The 12,314-nt window shown below is 39.9% G+C and overlaps 1 pseudogene; it reads left to right on the forward strand.

Moving 5' to 3' along the window:
* Positions 1-9,606, forward strand: part of LOC141336848 (uncharacterized) — a 90,473-nt pseudogene extending 80,867 nt beyond the window's left edge.
* Positions 9,607-12,314: the final 2,708 nt, after the last annotated feature.

Below are 12,314 nucleotides of genomic sequence, written 5' to 3' on the forward strand. Positions count from 1 at the left end.
TAACAGAGACAACACATTTCCATAATATCAAAGTTCTATAGTCAGGAACCCATAAAATTTCTTTAAAAAACATATACACAAAAAGCCCAAATAGCTGTTTTTGTTTTGGCTTTTTTAATTGGAGCATAACAGAGCAAATGCTCCATATGCTTGACTCTTGTCTGAAATGTTTTCCTTAGTGGTTTCCACTTAAGCATGGTAAAACAAAATGCTCTGCAATCCTTGTGAAGTGTCTCTACTAAAATGCATTTTAAACATGTAATTAGCTTTACGCACATCCTAATTTTCTCCATATGAGAGCTTTCTGCACTAACGCATCCTCTAAGTGAAGTTTCGATACGCTGGAAATTTAGTACTTGGTAATTGAGACCTGTTGTCTTCTCTCCAAGTGTGACTTTATTGGTTTCTATGATTGGTTAATGCATTCTCCTCACTGCGTCGTCGAAACTATGCTGATCTCATTCAGTAATCTCATTATTTCTAAATTGGCCTCCCAAAGATTATCCTCATCTCATCATCTGCTCTTCACACAGCCACCTCAGCTGAGCCATCCACATATACCATGAATTCAGTCTTAAATCTGCTCTTTTCATCTCTTCGGTCGCCAAGATCAGTGATGGGTGGACTGTGTTGTGGAATAATTGCGTGCTGGTACTGGTCCAAAGCACACATACTTTTTCAGCTTATAAGGATTGGACTGCATTTTCCCTCCTTGTTCGTGACCCTGTAGTGGATGATTGGAAGGCAGTGAACTTCTCAAGAATAACAGCAGCAATCAGGAAGCCCCTGTTAACCCTTGCCCTGGCTGCTTTGCTCTGAGCAGAAACCCACTTGATGGATGATGGCCTACCTGCTTTTGAAATGACATGTGAGGGGAGATCTGAAATATCTGAAAAAAAAAAAGATTTGATTGTTTCAAGCTGCGTATTAAGCGGATGCCAAATAATAGCAAAAACGAAAGGCAAAATGCCACATACAACATCCATTATTAAAGTAAAATAAATTAAGAAACATTTTTGGAAAGTAAAACTGCTTAAAAGATGAACTTTCAAATGGCTGATATTCTCTGTCTTGTGTTACATACTTTTTTCGCTTTACGTTTAAGTTGTACTTTTTGTCCCCATAATGCACTTTGAATTCCCCAGTCAGCCAAAGAACAAAAGAAGAAAGGCCTCCCTCGAGGCAAGTCTGTTCAAACTCAGTACGCAGACAAATCTACCGCTATCAAGCTTTATAACACGCCATCATGCCATCATGCCATTGTGATTATGGTATGTAATGTTTCTGGTGATTAATGATTGAATGATTACAAGCACTAATGTTCTGGCTGATGAGGATTTGATGAAGCTGCTTGTGTTTATACAGACAATAGCAAATTTCACTGTTGGTAAACTTTGCCACATTTTTTTCTCATGCATTTGGTTATATGAGCAAATTCACAAAGTGGTGATCCAAATAGTTGGGCCTCATTTATTAAACACACATACAATCGGATTCATCTCATGGTGAAAGTGAGGAACAATCAGAATTTATAAAGGTAAAAAAATGACATGACAAGATGAAATAATCTTATGCATATTGATAATTAATAAACTTTGTTGGATTTGTTTAAAGATAAACAGTAACAACGTGCATTAATCACAATATGCATTCATTTGATATAGGCTTTTATACAGTTGAGGTCAAAAGTTTACACCCCCCTTTCAGAATCTGCAAAATGTTAATTATTTTACCAAAATATTTAACATATGTTTACATATAGTCACAAGAGAAAATAATAGTTGAATTTATAAAAATGACCCTGTTCAAAAGTTTACATCCCCTTGATTCTTAATACTGAACCTGAATGATCTAAAGCTGTTGTTGTTTTTTTAGAGATAGTTGTTCATAAGTCCCTTGTTGAACAGTTAAACTGCCTGGTGTTCTTCAGAAATATCCTTCAAGTCCCTCAAATTATTATTTTTTCAACATTTCTGTGTATTTGAACCCTTTCCAACAATCACTGTATGATTTTGAGATCCATCTTTTAACACTTAGGACAACTGAGGGACTTATATGCATCAATTACAGAAGATTCAAAGAAACGCTTACTCATGCTCCATAAGAAAAAACAATGCAAACAGCTGTTCCCAATGAATCAGGGTAATTAGGATGCTTTAGAACAGCTTAGACTATTTGTAATGGTATAGAACTTTGGATTTTCCCATAGACTGTGACAGTTTGCGAAGGGTATGAATAATTTTGGACATGCCACTTTTTGTTCAAATGTAAATAAAAGCTGAGAAATATATTTTTTTTTTTCACAATGATGCCTCTTGTACATCATCTTATTATCTTTTGGGAGAAGCCTGTGTCATTTCCGGTCCAAAAAAAAAAAAAAAAAAAAACTAGCTGGTTGAATAAAGGTAACTTTAAGTCAACTTTCCAGGGGTATGAATAATTTCGGGCTTGACTGTATATATAAAATAAAATACAAAATAAAATAAATTAACATATATAACATTTCAAATTTAGAGTCATTCAATGCACATCTTTTACTTTGAAGGCACTTTAGCCCAGGTTCCTCCAGGGGTGTTTCTCTAATTTGCTTTGGATAAAAAGGTGTCTATATCTTGTTACCTCCTATTGTTGTTGCATCCAGTTGATTGCGTGCTTTTGTCCACTATATCCACTATATTTCATTTCATTTCAAATTAGCCCAGTGTGAAAACAATAATTGAGCCCTGCACCAGAAGGGCTTCTATCAGTGCTGCATCTCATAAAGGAAATGGTCATTTCTTAAAAAGAAAATAATAATAATAAGCTTGAAGTTATTATGTGCTTCTGAAGGTTGATGGAAATGCTGTTGGCTTGCAGATTAATCATAGAATTTGTGGCTGCCGACTAAAATGATCATGGAAAAACGTGCGGCGTGAAAAGAACAACATGAAATCAGTGGCAAATAATTCTGAATTCTGTTTTGGGAAGAGGCTTACAACATACATTCAGTTAGTAGATCTGCAGGATGTACCTTTACACTTTACAGAAATAATGTGCTCTGATGTAACGGGTGACTGAGTTATAAAGGCTTGTGTGTTGGGTTATTTATATATCTGATGTTTCTTATCCAAGTGATTTACGGTAGATTAATTACAGACACTGTTCCCCTGCAGACACAAAGTGTCTTTCTCAGGAACGCGGTGTTTCATGGATTTAACAGCCTCAAATTATGAGCTTTAATTTGTAGTCACAAGGTTACATCACACAAGATAAGAATTGTTAGGTAATGTTAACAAGATTAGGATCCTCACATCTTCCCCCTTCTTCTGTATCCTTTTTGTTCTGTTTGTGCTCTTTCCTTTTTCATCCTTTTCTCTATTCTTTCCTCATGCACTATTTCCATTCTGGTTTTTTTTCATTTCCTTTTGCTGTTTTCTTTTTTCCTCTCCTTTCACACCATTTAATTTATTTGTTTCTTTCCTTTCTCATATATATTTTTTCATTTCCTCTTGCACTCTTTTCTTTTTCCTTTTCCTTCTAATTTTCTCTCACACATTTCCATTTAGTGTTTTTCTCTTTCCTCTTGACAATTTCCATTTTTAATTCCTTTTCTCCTACACCCTTTCATTTTTTTTCTTCCCAAACCATGTATTTTTTCCCCTTTTGCACCATTTTCATTGTTTTTACTTTCCTTACATTCTTTCCCTTTCCTCTCCTCCCCTTACACCATTTCTATTCTGTATTTCTTGTACCACTTCCTTTCCTTTCCTTTCCTTTCCTTTCCTTTCCTTTCCTTTCCTTTCCTTTCCTTTCCTTTCCTTTCCTTTTCTTTCCTTTCCTTTCCCTTTGATTTCCTGTCACAGTAATTCTATTATGTATTTTTTTCTTCTTACCAATTCCTTTCCTTTCTGGTCTTGTCCCTTTTTCTTTTCCTTTCCTTTCCTTTCCTTTCCTTTCCTTTCCTTTCCTTTCCTTTCCTTTCCCTTTGATTTCCTTTCACACTATTTCTATTATGTATTTTTTCTTTCTTCTTGTACAATTTCCTTTCCTTTCCTTTCCTTTCCGTCTTGTCTATTTTTCTTTTCCTTTTCTTTCCTTTCCTTTCCTTTCCTTTCCCTTTGATTTCCTTTCACACTATTTCTATTATGTATTTTTTCTTTCTTCTTGTACAATTTCCTTTCATTTCATTTCCTTTCCTTTCCTTTCCTTTCCTTTCCTTTCATTTCATTTACTTTCCTTTCCTTTCCTTTCCTCTCACACTATTTCTATTATGTATTTTTTTTATCTTCTTGTACCATTTCCTTTCCTTTCCGTCCTGTCCCTTTTCTCCTTTCCTTTCCTTTCCTTTCCTTTCATTTCCTTTCCTTTCCTTTCCTTTCCTTTCCTCTCACACTATTTCTATTATGTATTTTTTTTATCTTCTTGTACCATTTCCTTTCCTTTCCGTCCTGTCCCTTTTCTCCTTTCCTTTCCTTTCCTTTCCTTTCCTTTCCTTTCCTTTCCTTTCCTTTCCTTTCCTTTCCTTTCCTTTCCTTTTCTGTCCTGTCCTGTCCTCTCCTCTCCCCTTTTTCCCTTTCCTTTCCTTTCCTTTCCTTTCCTTTCCTTTCCTTTCCTTTCCTTTCCTTTCATTTCCTTTCCTTTCATTTACTTTCTTGTCCCTTTCCTTTCCTTTCCGTCTTGTCTATCTTTCCTTTCCTTTCCTTTCCTATTTATATATCTGATGTTTCTTATCCAAGTGATTTACGGTAGATTAATTACAGACACTGTTCCCCTGCAGACACAAAGTGTCTTTCTCAGGAACGCGGTGGTTCATGGATTTAACAGCCTCAAATTATGAGCTTTAATTTGTAGTCACAAGGTTACATCACACAAGATAAGAATTGTTAGGTAATGTTAACAAGATTAGGATCCTCACATCTTCCCCCTTCTTCTGTATCCTTTTTGTTCTGTTTGTGCTCTTTCCTTTTTCATCCTTTTCTCTATTCTTTCCTCATGCACTATTTCCATTCTGTTTTTTTTTTCATTTCCTTTTGCTGTTTTCTTTTTTCCTCTCCTTTCACACCATTTCATTTATTTGTTTCTTTCCTTTCTCATATATATTTTTTCATTTCCTCTTGCACTCTTTTCTTTTTCCTTTTCCTTCTAATTTTCTCTCACACATTTCCATTTAGTGTTTTTCTCTTTCCTCTTGACAATTTCCATTTTTAATTCCTTTTCTCCTACACCCTTTCATTTTTTTTCTTCCCAAACCATGTATTTTTTCCCCTTTTGCACCATTTTCATTGTTTTTACTTTCCTTACATTCTTTCCCTTTCCTCTCCTCCCCTTACACCATTTCTATTCTGTATTTCTTGTACCACTTCCTTTCCTTTCCTTTCCTTTCCTTTCCCTTTGATTTCCTGTCACAGTAATTCTATTATGTAGTTTTTTTCTTCTTACCAATTCCTTTCCTTTCTGGTCTTGTCCCTTTTTCTTTTCCTTTCCTTTCCTTTCCTTTCCTTTCCTTTCCTTTCCTTTCCTTTCCTTTCCTTTCCTTTCCCTTTGATTTCCTTTCACACTATTTCTATTATGTATTTTTTCTTTCTTCTTGTACAATTTCCTTTCCTTTCCTTTCCTTTCCTTTCCGTCTTGTCTATTTTTCTTTTCCTTTTCTTTCCTTTCCTTTCCTTTCCTTTCCCTTTGATTTCCTTTCACACTATTTCTATTATGTATTTTTTCTTTCTTCTTGTACAATTTCCTTTCATTTCATTTCCTTTCCTTTCCTTTCCTTTCCTTTCCTTTCCTTTCCTTTCCTTTCCTTTCCTTTCATTTCATTTACTTTCCTTTCCTTTCCTTTCCTTTCCTCTCACACTATTTCTATTATGTATTTTTTTTATCTTCTTGTACCATTTCCTTTCCTTTCCGTCCTGTCCCTTTTCTCCTTTCCTTTCCTTTCCTTTCCTTTCCTTTCCTTTCCTTTCCTTTCCTTTCCTTTCCTTTCCTTTCCTTTCCCCTCACACTATTTCTATTATGTATTTTTTTTATCTTCTTGTACCATTTCCTTTCCTTTCCGTCCTGTCCCTTTTCTCCTTTCCTTTCCTTTCCTTTCCTTTCCTTTTCTGTCCTGTCCTGTCCTGTCCTCTCCTCTCCCCTTTTTCCCTTTCCTTTCCTTTCCTTTCCTTTCCTTTCCTTTCCTTTCCTTTCATTTCCTTTCCTTTCATTTCCTTTCCTTTCATTTACTTTCTTGTCCCTTTCCTTTCCTTTCCTTTCCTTTCCTTTCCGTCTTGTCTATCTTTCCTTTCCTTTCCTTTCCTTTCCTTTCCTTTCCTTTCCTTTCCTCTCACACTATTTCTATTATGTATTTTTTATCTTCTTGTACCATTTCCTTTCCGTCCTGTCCCTTTTCCCTTTCCTTTCCTTTCCTGTCCTGCCCTGTCCTCTCCTGTCCCCTTTTTTCCCCTTTTCCCCTTTCCTTTCCTTTCCTTTCCTTTCCTCTCACACTATTTCTATTATGTATTTTTTATCTTCTTGTACCATTTCCTTTCCTTTCCGTCCTGTCCCTTTTCCCTTTCCTTTCCTTTCCTGTCCTGCCCTGTCCTCTCCTGTCCCCTTTTTTCCCCTTTTCCCCTTTCCTTTCCTTTCCTTTCCTTTCCTTTCCTTTCCTTTCCTTTCCTTTCCCTTCCTCTCACACTATTTCTATGTATTTTTTATCTTCTTGTACCATTTACTTTCCTTTCCGTCCTGTCCCTTTTCCCTTTCCTTTCCTTTCCTTTCCTTTCCTGTCCTGCCCTGTCCTCTCCTGTCCCCTTCCCCCCCCCCCTTTCCCCTTTCCCCTTTCCTTTCCTTTCCTTTCCTTTTCTGTCCTGCTCTGTCCTCTCCTGTCCCCTTTTTTCCTTTCCTTTCCTTTCCTTTCCTTTCCTTTCCTTTCCTTTCCTTTCCTTTCCTTTCCTTTCCTTTCCTTTCCTTTCCTGTCCTTTCCATCTTGTTCCTTTTTCCTTTCCTTTCCCCTCCCACATCCTTTTTCTTTTCACAAACACATACAAAAGCATTTTTCAATTTTTTTTTGTTTTCTTCAGAGAATCAAAGTCCGCTAATACACGTTGACAATCATCTCCATGTTTGTCAGCGTGTATCAAATCGAGAGGCAGCTCTCACACATTGGTGTGAAGACACAGCAGAAGTCAAACGTGCCTCCAGAGTGGTTAAAGGAGATTGTTTGATCTTCTTGAAGTGGTGAAACATCCTGTTTATTCCTCTTCCCGGAATCAGAATGGTGGCATGATATTCATGGGTCTTGATTGCTCTTCACCATCCCATTATGACATGCTATCATCACTGCCTTTCATTACTCAAGATATTTTCAGAAGCATTTGTCGTCTTTTACTCCAAAACAACAACAACAACAACAAAAAAAATTGCCGGAAGGTACATTTAAAAAACATAATTTTTTACAAGAAGCTACACATGAAAAGTATGTCCGTACATTCAATTGCTGTATTACATGCTTGTGCAAAGAACAAAATGTACCTTTCATGATGATTTATACAGACGCAATGTATTTAATGCCATTTTGTTGCTGTGCAGTCTCAGACCCTAGCTGTGCCAAACAACCTCTGGAAAACATTTGTTAGAAAATATTTGTGCCATATACTACACCAATATGATGTTTGTAGTTTTGTTAATTATATTTATTTATTTTTATAATTAAGCCTAAATATTAAATGCTGTGCTAGCAATCACCCATTCACATGTCTAAATTTTGTCAGTCTAACAAAATCATTATACATACTGTGTAGTTGCATAGTTACATACTGTATTAACATTTGTGAGTTGTAGCTGTAAACTGATAGCCTCAACCGCTCATGTGTGCTCTAAAGAGATTCTTTAATTTTGTCTCAGTCAGGTCTTGAGAAGTATTGATTTCCTTGACCGATTTCTGCATGTTTTATTCCGCATGGACAATTTAGTCCAATTGAATTCATGATGGAATAGTTTTTGTTATTCTATCTGTATGCTTTTTTCAATATATGAAATATTTCATTTCACTCCCCTAAGTAAAAGTGTTACTAATGAGGAAAAGCTGCTGAACACATTTGCATAATATCCATTTTGTTCAGGGTTTCGTAATCAAAGCCTTTACTTGGCTAAAGTCTTTGTTCAGTTAAATAGTCCACGCTTCCTTAGGGGTATGTGGCATGTTATTTTATTCAGATGTATTTGATAACTTTATTTCATCACATTAATGAGCAATTCAAAAGCTTTTACATTTAAAGGCCATCTGCAATATTATTCTTTTTTGCAAAGACATTCAGTTTGTCATAATGTTTTCGTATTTTAAACTCTCAATTTCTCATATTCACTCATATGTCAGAGATAACGTAGAGTCAGCTGGTTATTATCACAAAATAAACTCTGACATGGAGCACTGGGGTGTTATATTACACTGAAGGGGTTTATTTTATGATAATGACTGGCTGAATGTACATTATCCCATTCATTATCCTGACTTCTCACCAAATAAATAAATATGTGGTCGTTAAATTATAATTAGAGTTGAAATTATATTGAAATTTCACCTGTATATGATCTTAAAGCTTCTACTGAATGCACAAAACAATTGGTCTTGCAACAGAAAAACAACTCTGGAACAACATTACATTAATATTATTACTAAAGACCTCAAAGGTAATTTTCCCTATAGTCAATAACTGAGACACAAGATGCTGCTAGTTTTGTTTGTCTGAAACAAGAGCCAGAGTTCACGCTGTCATATGAGAAACAAGAAAATAGGGGCAGTTAATCAGATGAGAGGTCTGATAGAAAGTTTTGCCATGGACGTTTGTGAATATTAGGAAATAACTGAATAGATGGTAGCAACTAGATGGAGCAACTGACCAATCAGATGTCAGGGCTCTGCCCTGGCAGCTTTGTCTGTGCTGTCTTTGTTTAATGTTTATTTGTTTATATTGTGTCTTAACACATGGCTTTGTCTTTGTTTATGTCTACCATGTGTTCCTGTGGTCCCACCTCCTTGTTTCCCTTGGTCACGCCCTCTTGTTTAGCCCTTGTCTTGTCCTCATTTCTTCTAATTGCGCTCACCTTGCCCTCATTACCTTTCTCCCTTTATATTGTGCTGTTGCTCCTTCAGTGTTTGTGGGTTCGTCTTGTGTCATAGAGACAGTGCTCACTTGCTGCTCTATATTCCAGTCCTGCCTTGTAGTTTGGTGTATCCTTGCTGCAGTTTTGCTGCTTTTGTTCTTTATTTATACCTTTTAGCTTTCTTGCTAATATTTACTTAAAATATTATTTTTAGTAGTTCTTCTGTCTTGTTTCTAGTCTTGTTTTATTTGGATTTAATACTTTTACTTTTTATAGTTTAAATTCAGATATTCATTTTTACCTTTTTGTTTTGCTTTTTATTTTCTTTTTTTTTTTTTACATATTACATGTTTCTCCCTGTGTTGTGCTGATTAGTGTCGTGTGGTCTTGAATGTTGTATGTTTGTGCTGTGTGTTCCCTCCAGTCCTGACCTCCCAGCCTGAGACTCCCTGCCTGTTGGTTCTCCTGGGCAGCTTGCCAACCAAGCCTGGTGCTGAGATTCTAACTCTGATTCTGGCCTGCTTTGCATCCCGTCACTCTGACTGCTAGCTCTGGCATTTTCTGCTCTGGCATTCCCCTCAGTCTTCTGCCTGGTTTGGCCATATGTATGGTACTGTTCTCCAGATTGTCCATCTCTGGAGGCACAGTTCTCTTTTAGCTGGATTGGAGCTCAAGATTGTTCACCCCTGTGCACCCCTGAACCTGTGTTAATAAATATTTGTCTGTCTTATTCACTCTGCATTTGGGTCCCTTCTTGCTAACCCTGACATTACGAACCCGCCCAAAACAAGGACCCAGCAGAATGAGTATAAAAATAATTCCTCCTGCAACTGCTCAAGGGAGGCTGGCACTTCAGCAGTGTGTGGCCTCGCTTCGCCAGCAGGGCCGAGAGGTGCGGTGTTTTGCCCAATTCTTCTGGACTATGGCCAGGGGCTTGGAGTACGACGATGCGGCTCTTAAGGATGCCTTCAATCTTTGCTTGGATGACCCCTTGCCACAGTGGGAGATTGAGCAACTGAGGATTTTAGACTTCTGGAATTTCTCCAACTATGTGCATCATCGCAAAGACAGGCAAATCCTTTCACCACCAGAATCCTCCACCACTGCCCATCACACCGTCCCTTCCTCATTGAATCAAGATCTGCTCCCTCTTTTGTCTCCCACACAAAAGCGCCGGCTGAGAAGGAAGAGAGCTGTCCGGAATGCTGTAGCCATCACTGAGTCAACCACAGTCACTGCAGAGGTAACCAAACTAAATCCGGTCTTCCCTGAGCTGGTTGAGAATGCTACAGTCATCCCACAGGCAATTGAGTTTGAAGCTGTCCTCGCTGAGATGTCTGAGTATGCACTAGCCCTCAAGTCCGCTCCAATGTTGACTCCAAAGCTCATCCCAGAGCTACCTTGTAAACGGAGGAGGAGGAAGGTCAGTGATTTACTTTCTGAGTCTATCCCTGCAGCCCCAGAGGGCGTTTCAACTGCCCCTGAGGGTGTTCCAGAGTCAGTTATTGAGCCTATTTCTGCAGCCCCAGAGGGCATTTCAACTGCCCCTGGGGGCGTTCCAGAGTCGGTTACTGAGGCAATTCCTGCAGCCCCTAAGGGCTTTTCAGCTGCCCCTGAGGGCGTTCCAGATTTGGCTACTGAGCCTATTCCTGAAGCCAAGGAAGGCATTTCAGCTGCCCCCAAGGGTGTTCCAGAGTCAGCTACTGAATCTATTCTGTCAGCCCTGGAGGCTGTTTTAGCTGCCCCCGAGGGCGTTCCAGAGTCAGCTACTGAGCCTATTACTTCAGCCCAGGAGGGAGTTTCAGCTGTCCTCGAGGGCGTTCCAGAGCCAGTGCCAGTCCTGAAGCAGTCAGAATTCATCCCAGAGCCAGACTGCAGCAACCAACCAGTTCTCTTACCCATGCTGAGTCAAGTCCCAGATCATCTTCTGACTCCAAGGACGCATAGGTCAAGAAGAATGCGAGCAGTCCAAGATGCTGAATCCGTCTCTGAGTCAGTCCAGTCTTTTCTAGTCATCCCAGACCTAGACTGCAGCAACCAACCAGTTCTCTTACCCATGCTAAGTCAAGTCCCAGATCATCTTCTGACTCCAAGGAAGCATAGGTCAAGGAGAGCGGCCCAAGATGCTGCATCCGTCTCTGAGCAAGTTGAGCTCGGTCCACTCATTCTGGAACCAGTCGAACCTGATCCTGTTCTTCCAGAGCCAGTCAAGACCGGGCCTTTCATTCCAGAGATGGTCAAGTCAGCGGCAATCACTTTTAAGGTGGTCCAACATCCAGTGGTCCCAGATGTATGTAACCTGGTGGAACCACACCCTAAGCTACCCACTTCACCAGCTGTCTCATCCCTGGTGAAGGAGTCTGTGACTATCCAGGTAACTTTTCCTGAACCTCCAGTTAATCCTGTAATGCCCAAGACGGCCAGTCATGTCATGTCCTCAGAGCCTGCTCCAGAGAGGCCAGTCGGAGAGCCTGCCTTAACTTCAGTGTTATCTCCAGCCCTTGAGTTCTCTCCAGATTCCGCTCCGTTCCAGGAGCCTGCAGAGTCATCTCCGGTCCAGCAGTCTCCAGAGACCATTAGTACAGCCCAGGAGGGCACATCAGAGTTAAGCTCCATGCCTGTCCTAGCAGCCCAGGAGGGCACGCCAGAGTCTAGCCCCATGTCTGTCCCTTCAGCCCAGGAGGGCACGCCAGAATCAAGCCTAGCGTTTATCCCTGCAGCCCAGGAGGGAACATCAAAGTCAAGCCCCATGCCTGTCCTAGCAGCCCAGGAGGGCACATCAGAATCAAACCCTGAGCCTTTTCCTGCAGCCCAGGAGGGCAAGTCAGAGTCTAGCCCCATGTCTGCAGCCCAGGAGGGCATGCCAGAGTCTAGCCCCATGTCTGTCCCTTCAGCCCAGGAGGGCACGCCAGAATCAAGCCTAGCGTTTATCCCTGCAGCCCAGGAGGGCACGCCAGAATCAAGCCTAGTGTTTATCCCTGCAGCTCAGGAGGGCACGCCAGAGTCTAGCCCCATGTCTGTCCCTTCAGCCCAAGAGTGCACGCCAGAATCAAGCCTAGTGTTCATCCCTGCAGCCCAGGAGGGCACGTCAGAGTCAAGCCCAGTGTCTGCCCCTGAAGCCCTGGAAAGTGCTTCCAATTCAGTACCTAAGACTATTCTGACATCCCCTGAGCATGCTTCCCAAGGATTCACCCTCCCTGCCAGTGCAGTCATGGCTCCTGAGTTTGTCCCCAAGTCCATCAGTCAAGAGTTGGCCC

The sequence above is a fragment of the Garra rufa genome, chromosome 6, assembly GCF_049309525.1.
Source record: "Garra rufa chromosome 6, GarRuf1.0, whole genome shotgun sequence".
In the NCBI taxonomy this organism is placed as follows: Eukaryota; Metazoa; Chordata; class Actinopteri; order Cypriniformes; family Cyprinidae; genus Garra; species Garra rufa.